This window comes from Cyprinodon tularosa, unplaced genomic scaffold, assembly GCF_016077235.1.
Source record: "Cyprinodon tularosa strain WSP-4 unplaced genomic scaffold, ASM1607723v1 ctg873, whole genome shotgun sequence".
NCBI classification, from domain to species: Eukaryota; Metazoa; Chordata; class Actinopteri; order Cyprinodontiformes; family Cyprinodontidae; genus Cyprinodon; species Cyprinodon tularosa.
This window is the reverse complement of record NW_024039644.1, coordinates 477,170-486,350: the sequence shown is the minus strand read 5'-3', so window position 1 is coordinate 486,350 and position 9,181 is coordinate 477,170. Positions and strand designations below refer to the sequence as shown.

Below are 9,181 nucleotides of genomic sequence, written 5' to 3'. Positions count from 1 at the left end.
AATCCTTACCCATACTTGTCTTTCCATCCATTGGAGGATAGAAAAGGGGGGTTTCTGTAGTGTAGTGGTCATCACGTTTGCCTAACACGCAAAAGGTCCCAGTTTCGAAACCTGGCAGAAACAGCCTTGTTGTTGAATACCTGTTGTAAGCATCCACCCTAGGTGTGTGCTCAAAAACAACAATTTTTTCAAACCTTTTTATTTTTACCATTAGCCACCAGCCATCACGGTCAGCAAAACTGACTCTTGAAAAAACATGTCAACCAAAATAGATTTTCATGTTTCATGTTTTAGGCCTTTTAGTATTTCAGTGTAGTATGTGGTGAAATGGCAAACATGCAAATAATTGACAATAACTTTGTCTTGAATCAACCGTAACTAACCCATGTAAAGAAATCCACACACTAGAGGCTGGATACAATAGAGAAAATATGTATCGTCCCAATTGTGGGATATGTGTTTTATTTTCACCAACAGATAACTGGCTAGCTTACAACAGTACCAGTCAATCCTCTACACATTCAAATGGGCTTAGTCAGGTCCAGTGCAATGTGCAGAAACTCCACATTGGTATTCCTTGTCTGAATTTTTCATTAATCCTTACCCATACTTGTCTTTCCATCCATTGGAGGATAGAAAAGGGGGGTTTCTGTAGTGTAGTGGTCATCACGTTTGCCTCACACGCAAAAGGTCCCAGTTTCGAAACCTGGCAGAAACAGTTTTTGGTGTTGAATACCTGTTGTGACAGAGTTGTAAGCATCCAACCTAGGTGTGTGCTCAAAAACCAGCATTTTTTCAAACCCTTTTTATTTTTGCCATTAGCCACCAGCCATCACGGTCAGCAAAACTGACTCTTGAAAAAAACATGTCAACCAAAATAGATTTTCATGTTTTAGGCCATTTAGTATTTCAGTGTAGTATGTGGTGAAATGGCAAACATGCAAATAATTGACAATAACTTTGTCTTGAATCAACCGTAACTAACCCATGTAAAGAAATCCACACACTAGAGGCTGGATACAATAGAGAAAATATGTATTCTCCCAATTGTGGGATATGTGTTTTATTTTCACCAACAGATAACTGGCTAGCTTACAACAGTACCAGTCAATCCTCTACACCAGGGCCGGCGATTGCTATAGGCGAGCTAGGCAATTGCCTAGGGCGACAAATGTGTTGGGGGCGCCCTCTAGCGTCGCCCTTAGGCTTACTTCCCATTAATCATAGAATTAGAAAAAAAAGCGAATTAAACCGGTTATGAAGCGTCCGTCAGTTTGACTTAACCTTACGTATATATAAATAGTAAAATATGAACAAATAAATATACCACCGTTTTTTTATTTATTTTTTCACATTTAAGAGAAAATCGGAAAAGAGTCTAATCACTTTTCAAGCGCCCTCCAACCCGGAAGTCGTGACGTCAATCACTGCAGCATGTACACCAATATTTTGGAATGAAATTGTAAGCAAACAGATATTAAAAGTAAAACAAGTGAAGTCTGGCACTTAACTTTTCCTCCTCCTCCTGCCGCCGCAGTCGGGCCCATCTTAATCATCCACTCAGAGTACCGCTGGTAAGCGCACACAGACTTTGTAGCTTGTCCGGTCAGTTAAAAATAGTAATTGTGAAATCCGTGTTGTAATCGGAAGCATACAAGCTAGTTAGCTTGAAAAGTAAATAAAGTTTCAGACGTGCTGGGTGATGATGTGTTCAGATTGGCTCAGTAAAACGACAATTAGGTTATCATGATGCGTTCAAGTGTAACGTAAAGAAAACGGGAAATTTTGTTTTTGGCGAGAAATATGAGTAATACAGTTGTATATTCCTCTATATATAATTAAACTACTGATGCCAACATTGATTAAAAATTACATTTAATTTAAAATACAATTATTTATTTGTTAAATATTTTCCTAATCACTAAAAACATGATGAAAAGTGACAGTAGACAATACATTAACCAACAATTGTGAAAATATATTCTAGTTAGTTTTATGTCATTTCCAAGTGGCCTATTACATTAGCCATGTTTATTGAAGGCTAGAAACGTTTTTGTTATGCTCACCTGTTAAGCAATAGAAGCAATACCAGTTCTGTTAAAAACATTTTGTTGCATCGTCTTTCCACCAAATAACAAAAAAGTATCGATAGTGGTATCGATAAAGACTCGGATCGATAAGGAGTATTGATAAAGGTATCGATATCAATAAATATTAACGATCCCCATCCCTAATGTTGACATCATTTTTTTTTCTCAGTATATATGCAGCAGAATTATGTGCTATATTATTAGCTTGAGAATGGGTAGAAGATACTAATATAAATAAAATATTTTGTAGTGATTATCTGCATTGAGTATTCAAAAGGGATGTACAATAATCATCAAAATATATGAAGTTATGGCTGTTCATCATAGAATATGTGAACAAAAAAAAACAACAACTTCAAACTTTTAATTTTGTAATGTATTCATAAAAGCACTTTTGTTTGTAGAGGGTTAATCCTTTCTTTAATCACTAATCAATGTCCGAAATCAGGGTAAATATACCTGATATATTTTATTTAGAGGAAAATTTTGTTTAAATCTCATTTCTATTTATGTTCAAATGATTTAATTGAACTGGAACAGAAAATTTAATTTAATGTTTATCAATTACTTTTTTATGTAGTCCTTGGTTGAAGAATTTCTTAAATTTATTATTTTTTATTGTTTTTTGGTAATTTCTGAAATTTATTCATTTAATATTTGTTTAATGTGTGTTAAATTTGTTAATTGTCTGAAATAAATTCATTCAATGATTCAATCCAGTTTTTTAGCTATACTTTACCTAAGTGTCCTTACAGATGGTTGAAAGTGTTTTTGCACAGTCCTAACTTTGAGTGTGTAATAAATTATTTAAAATAATAAAAAAGAAAAGGTACTGAAACCTATTCTGGTATTTGTCTATACATCACTCCATGCTAAGTTACAGTTTTTTCTGAATGCTTAAACACAACCTTGATACTTATAGCACAATTTCTAAAACTATTAATACTTATAGCAAATCCACTCACTGAGTTCACAAAACTAAAAGAACAAACACTGCTTTGCACTCAATTTGCAATTATGTAACACACACTTTGCACAACTGTAGGCACAATTCACCGCACGAGGGGGGGGTGCAAAACTCAATCTCGCCTAGGGCAACCAAAGGGCTAGAACCGGCCCTGCTCTACACATTCAAATGGGCTTAGTCAGGTCCAGTGCAATGTGCAGAAACTCCACATTGGTATTCCTTGTCTGAATTTTTCATTAATCCTTACCCATACTTGTCTTTCCATCCATTGTAGAATAGAAAAGGGGGGTTTCTGTAGTGTAGTGGTCATCACGTTTGCCTAACACGCAAAAGGTCCCAGGTTCGAAACCTGGCAGAAACAGCCTTGGTGTTGAATACCTGTTGTAAGCATCCACCCTAGGTGTGTGCTCAAAAACCACAATTTTTTCAAACCTTTTTATTTTTGCCATTAGCCACCAGCCATCACGGTCAGCAAAACTGACTCTTGAAAAAAACATGTCAACCAAAATAGATTTTCATGTTTTAGGCCATTTAGTATTTCAGTGTAGTATGTGGTGAAATGGCAAACATGCAAATAATTGACAATAACTTTGTCTTGAATCAACCGTAACTAACCCATGTAAAGAAATCCACACACTAGAGGCTGGATACAATAGAGAAAATATGTATTCTCCCAATTGTGGGATATGTGTTTTATTTTCACCAACAGATAACTGGCTAGCTTACAACAGTACCAGTCAATCCTCTACACATTCAAATGGGCTTAGTCAGGTCCAGTGCAATGTGCAGAAACTCCACATTGGTATTCCTTGTCTGAATTTTTCATTAATCCTTACCCATACTTGTCTTTCCATCCATTGTAGAATAGAAAAGGGGGGTTTCTGTAGTGTAGTGGTCATCACGTTTGCCTCACACGCAAAAGGTCCCAGTTTCGAAACCTGGCAGAAACAGCCTTGGTGTTGAATACCTGTTGTAAGCATCCACCCTAGGTGTGTGCTCAAAAACCAGCATTTTTTCAAACCTTTTTATTTTTGCCATTAGCCACCAGCCATCACGGTCAGCAAAACTGACTCTTGAAAAAAACATGTCAACCAAAATAGATTTTTCATGTTTTAGGCCATTTAGTATTTCAGTGTAGTATGTGGTGAAATGGCAAACATGCAAATAATTGACAATAACTTTGTCTTGAATCAACCGTAACTAACCCATGTAAAGAAATCCACACACTAGAGGCTGGATACAATAGAGAAAATATGTATCGTCCCAATTGTGGGATATGTGTTTTATTTTCACCAACAGATAACTGGCTAGCTTACAACAGTACCAGTCAATCCTCTACACATTCAAATGGGCTTAGTCAGGTCCAGTGCAATGTGCAGAAACTCCACATTGGTATTCCTTGTCTGAATTTTTCATTAATCCTTACCCATACTTGTCTTTCCATCCATTGTAGAATAGAAAAGGGGGGTTTCTGTAGTGTAGTGGTCATCACGTTTGCCTAACACGCAAAAGGTCCCAGTTTCGAAACCTGGCAGAAACAGCCTTGGTGTTGAATACCTGTTGTAAGCATCCACCCTAGGTGTGTGCTCAAAAACCACAATTTTTTCAAACCTTTTTATTTTTGCCATTAGCCACCAGCCATCACGGTCAGCAAAACTGACTCTTGAAAAAACATGTCAACCAAAATAGATTTTCATGTTTTAGGCCATTTAGTATTTCAGTGTAGTATGTGGTGAAATGGCAAACATGCAAATAATTGACAATAACTTTGTCTTGAATCAACCGTAACTAACCCATGTAAAGAAATCCACACACTAGAGGCTGGATACAATAGAGAAAATATGTATCGTCCCAATTGTGGGATATGTGTTTTATTTTCACCAACAGATAACTGGCTAGCTTACAACAGTACCAGTCAATCCTCTACACATTCAAATGGGCTTAGTCAGGTCCAGTGCAATGTGCAGAAACTCCACATTGGTATTCCTTGTCTGAATTTTTCATTAATCCTTACCCATACTTGTCTTTCCATCCATTGTAGAATAGAAAAGGGGGGTTTCTGTAGTGTAGTGGTCATCACGTTTGCCTCACACGCAAAAGGTCCCAGTTTCGAAACCTGGCAGAAACAGCCTTGGTGTTGAATACCTGTTGTGACAGAGTTGTAAGCATCCACCCTAGGTGTGTGCTCAAAAACCAGCATTTTTTCAAACCTTTTTATTTTTGCCATTAGCCACCAGCCATCACGGTCAGCAAAACTGACTCTTGAAAAAAACATGTCAACCAAAATAGATTTTTCATGTTTTAGGCCATTTAGTATTTCAGTGTAGTATGTGGTGAAATGGCAAACATGCAAATAATTGACAATAACTTTGTCTTGAATCAACCGTAACTAACCCATGTAAAGAAATCCACACACTAGAGGCTGGATACAATAGAGAAAATATGTATTCTCCCAATTGTGGGATATGTGTTTTATTTTCACCAACAGATAACTGGCTAGCTTACAACAGTACCAGTCAATCCTCTACACATTCAAATGGGCTTAGTCAGGTCCAGTGCAATGTGCAGAAACTCCACATTGGTATTCCTTGTCTGAATTTTTCATTAATCCTTACCCATACTTGTCTTTCCATCCATTGTAGAATAGAAAAGGGGGGTTTCTGTAGTGTAGTGGTCATCACGTTTGCCTCACACGCAAAAGGTCCCAGGTTCGAAACCTGGCAGAAACAGCCTTGGTGTTGAATACCTGTTGTAAGCATCCACCCTAGGTGTGTGCTCAAAAACCACAATTTTTTCAAACCTTTTTATTTTTACCATTAGCCACCAGCCATCACGGTCAGCAAAACTGACTCTTGAAAAAAACATGTCAACCAAAATAGATTTTCATGTTTTAGGCCATTTAGTATTTCAGTGTAGTATGTGGTGAAATGGCAAACATGCAAATAATTGACAATAACTTTGTCTTGAATCAACCGTAACTAACCCATGTAAAGAAATCCACACACTAGAGGCTGGATACAATAGAGAAAATATGTATTCTCCCAATTGTGGGATATGTGTTTTATTTTCACCAACAGATAACTGGCTAGCTTACAACAGTACCAGTCAATCCTCTACACATTCAAATGGGCTTAGTCAGGTCCAGTGCAATGTGCAGAAACTCCACATTGGTATTCCTTGTCTGAATTTTTCATTAATCCTTACCCATACTTGTCTTTCCATCCATTGTAGAATAGAAAAGGGGGGTTTCTGTAGTGTAGTGGTCATCACGTTTGCCTCACACGCAAAAGGTCCCAGTTTCGAAACCTGGCAGAAACAGCCTTGGTGTTGAATACCTGTTGTGACAGAGTTGTAAGCATCCACCCTAGGTGTGTGCTCAAAAACCACAATTTTTTCAAACCTTTTTATTTTTGCCATTAGCCACCAGCCATCACGGTCAGCAAAACTGACTCTTGAAAAAAACATGTCAACCAAAATAGATTTTCATGTTTTAGGCCATTTAGTATTTCAGTGTAGTATGTGGTGAAATGGCAAACATGCAAATAATTGACAATAACTTTGTCTTGAATCAACCGTAACTAACCCATGTAAAGAAATCCACACACTAGAGGCTGGATACAATAGAGAAAATATGTATTCTCCCAATTGTGGGATATGTGTTTTATTTTCACCAACAGATAACTGGCTAGCTTACAACAGTACCAGTCAATCCTCTACACATTCAAATGGGCTTAGTCAGGTCCAGTGCAATGTGCAGAAACTCCACATTGGTATTCCTTGTCTGAATTTTTCATTAATCCTTACCCATACTTGTCTTTCCATCCATTGTAGAATAGAAAAGGGGGGTTTCTGTAGTGTAGTGGTCATCACGTTTGCCTCACACGCAAAAGGTCCCAGTTTCGAAACCTGGCAGAAACAGCCTTGGTGTTGAATACCTGTTGTAAGCATCCACCCTAGGTGTGTGCTCAAAAACCAGCATTTTTTCAAACCTTTTTATTTTTGCCATTAGCCACCAGCCATCACGGTCAGCAAAACTGACTCTTGAAAAAACATGTCAACCAAAATAGATTTTTCATGTTTTAGGCCATTTAGTATTTCAGTGTAGTATGTGGTGAAATGGCAAACATGCAAATAATTGACAATAACTTTGTCTTGAATCAACCGTAACTAACCCATGTAAAGAAATCCACACACTAGAGGCTGGATACAATAGAGAAAATATGTATCGTCCCAATTGTGGGATATGTGTTTTATTTTCACCAACAGATAACTGGCTAGCTTACAACAGTACCAGTCAATCCTCTACACATTCAAATGGGCTTAGTCAGGTCCAGTGCAATGTGCAGAAACTCCACATTGGTATTCCTTGTCTGAATTTTTCATTAATCCTTACCCATACTTGTCTTTCCATCCATTGTAGAATAGAAAAGGGGGGTTTCTGTAGTGTAGTGGTCATCACGTTTGCCTCACACGCAAAAGGTCCCAGTTTCGAAACCTGGCAGAAACAGTTTTTGGTGTTGAATACATGTTGTGACAGAGTTGTAAGCATCCAACCTAGGTGTGTGCTTTTCAATCGAACCTGCAACCCTAGAGTCTCTCTTTCTCCCCCCCCCAAGCAGACTATTGTTCCCCAGCTTAGGTTCAAAAAGACTGTTAGGTTAATTTGCTTTTCTACAGTCCCCTTAGGTGTGAGTGTGCGTGTCAATGGTTGTTGGTCCTGTTTGTGTCTGTGTTGTCCATTGATAGACTGGCAACCTGTCCAGGTTGTACCTTGCCTCTTGCCCAATGCAACCCCACTCGGGAGAAAATGGATGGATGGATGTTTTACCAGTCATAAAGTGAGTTCATAAAATTGTGTACCTGGAGAATACATAACCAATATACAGATGTGGACATTATTACAGTAATGGATATTTGAAAAATGTAGCAACATCAGAGATGTGCAAAATGACAACAGCATGTTTTTTAACTGATTAAGGTTTATATCAACACATTTACTATCTTTTGTACATGCTTGTCCCCTTTATTCCACTCTTTCTCATGATTGTAGTCTTTGTTCACTTTACAATAAAAAATGGAAATAAATGAATAAGAAACAGTTTTTAAAAGTTCAGAACTCATTCTTTTCCTGCTTTTTGTGTTAACTATCCTGGTTGCTAGGCACATTGCGTACAGTAGAGAAGGCCGCTGAAAGGTTGACCTGGTTGAATTAACAGCCAAAACCCTTTCGGTCTCCTTATTTTAATGGACTTTGAAGGATCCAGTCCAGGTAGACCGCGTCCTTGGAAGACGCAGACCATAAATTCGAACGCAGCGTCCTTTTCCCTTGCTCCTTTCTAGACTCCTCTGTCTACACCTGCTCCCAATTTGATAGCCTGGTCTTTGTTTCTGTCTCCCATATATATATTTCTCCTGTTTAGTCATTGTTTGCTGGTTCCTCGTCGTCATCTCTTTGTCCTTCATGTGAGTTTTTCCTGACGTTTTTTGTATTTTGGTATATTTTTGGCCTTTCCTTCAGTTACCACCTTTTCTTATTAAACTTGGAAGAAACTGCCTCACGTTCCGTCTCTGCATTTGGGTCCCTCAAGCCTCCACCCAACCTGACACGCTTGCTGTGTTTCCTGTGAGGCTCCATGAAAGGAGTTGTATTATTTAGTCTCTGGTTCCAGGAATCTCCTTAAAAACACAAAGAGATAAGTATAGAAGGCCTTTTCTGAGCTACCTGGCTCTTTGAAATAGCTTTTACTTAACCTGAACCTTTGGGTTCGAAGTCTGTGGTCCCTTTGCCACCAGGGAAAGACATCCCTACATATTTATCCCATATCGACACAGAGGGTAAATTGTAAAACCAGTTGTTCTCTTATTACCTCATTTAGCTTGTCTGAGCATCTAGTATGTGTGTTTTTTTTCCACTGCTGAATAAATGTCCCAGGGCTTTCAGAACATGGGACCTATAAGTAAATTAATTTCCCCAGGATTGCTATTAAACTTGTAAAACAAATCCAAGGGCTTTCGATATTAAAGGGGCTTGTGAAGACATATTTGATATTTATATCAAAATAACCTTTACTTTTCATTGTTTTTTTTTTCAGACATCACAAAAAATATTTAAAATGTCTCATAT

General features: G+C 37.8%; 2 long non-coding RNA genes and 10 other non-coding genes across 12 annotated transcripts; 10 read left to right on the top strand and 2 right to left on the bottom strand.

Moving 5' to 3' along the window:
- The first annotated feature begins 50 nt into the window (after positions 1-50).
- trnav-aac lies at positions 51-123 on the top strand. The gene has a single exon. It is a non-coding gene; the product is annotated as a tRNA-Val (tRNA).
- Positions 124-641: 518 nt separating this feature from the next.
- Positions 642-4,538, bottom strand: LOC119775487. The gene is made up of 3 exons (XR_005279660.1): positions 4,484-4,538; positions 3,305-3,995; positions 642-706 (listed from the first exon to the last, which is right to left on the bottom strand). It is a non-coding gene; the product is annotated as an uncharacterized LOC119775487 (long non-coding RNA).
- Positions 646-718, top strand: trnav-cac. Its single transcript has one exon. It is a non-coding gene; the product is annotated as a tRNA-Val (tRNA).
- Positions 3,346-3,418, top strand: trnav-aac. Its single transcript has one exon. It is a non-coding gene; the product is annotated as a tRNA-Val (tRNA).
- Positions 3,935-4,007, top strand: trnav-cac. The gene has a single exon. It is a non-coding gene; the product is annotated as a tRNA-Val (tRNA).
- On the top strand, positions 4,525-4,597 carry trnav-aac. Its single transcript has one exon. It is a non-coding gene; the product is annotated as a tRNA-Val (tRNA).
- Positions 4,598-5,112: 515 nt separating this feature from the next.
- On the top strand, positions 5,113-5,185 carry trnav-cac. The gene has a single exon. It is a non-coding gene; the product is annotated as a tRNA-Val (tRNA).
- A 528-nt stretch (positions 5,186-5,713) lies between these two features.
- On the top strand, positions 5,714-5,786 carry trnav-cac. The gene has a single exon. It is a non-coding gene; the product is annotated as a tRNA-Val (tRNA).
- A 287-nt stretch (positions 5,787-6,073) lies between these two features.
- On the bottom strand, positions 6,074-7,552 carry LOC119775486. The gene is made up of 3 exons (XR_005279659.1): positions 7,451-7,552; positions 6,862-6,963; positions 6,074-6,363 (listed from the first exon to the last, which is right to left on the bottom strand). It is a non-coding gene; the product is annotated as an uncharacterized LOC119775486 (long non-coding RNA).
- Positions 6,303-6,375, top strand: trnav-cac. The gene has a single exon. It is a non-coding gene; the product is annotated as a tRNA-Val (tRNA).
- On the top strand, positions 6,903-6,975 carry trnav-cac. Its single transcript has one exon. It is a non-coding gene; the product is annotated as a tRNA-Val (tRNA).
- Positions 7,492-7,564, top strand: trnav-cac. Its single transcript has one exon. It is a non-coding gene; the product is annotated as a tRNA-Val (tRNA).
- The last annotated feature ends 1,617 nt before the right edge of the window (positions 7,565-9,181 follow it).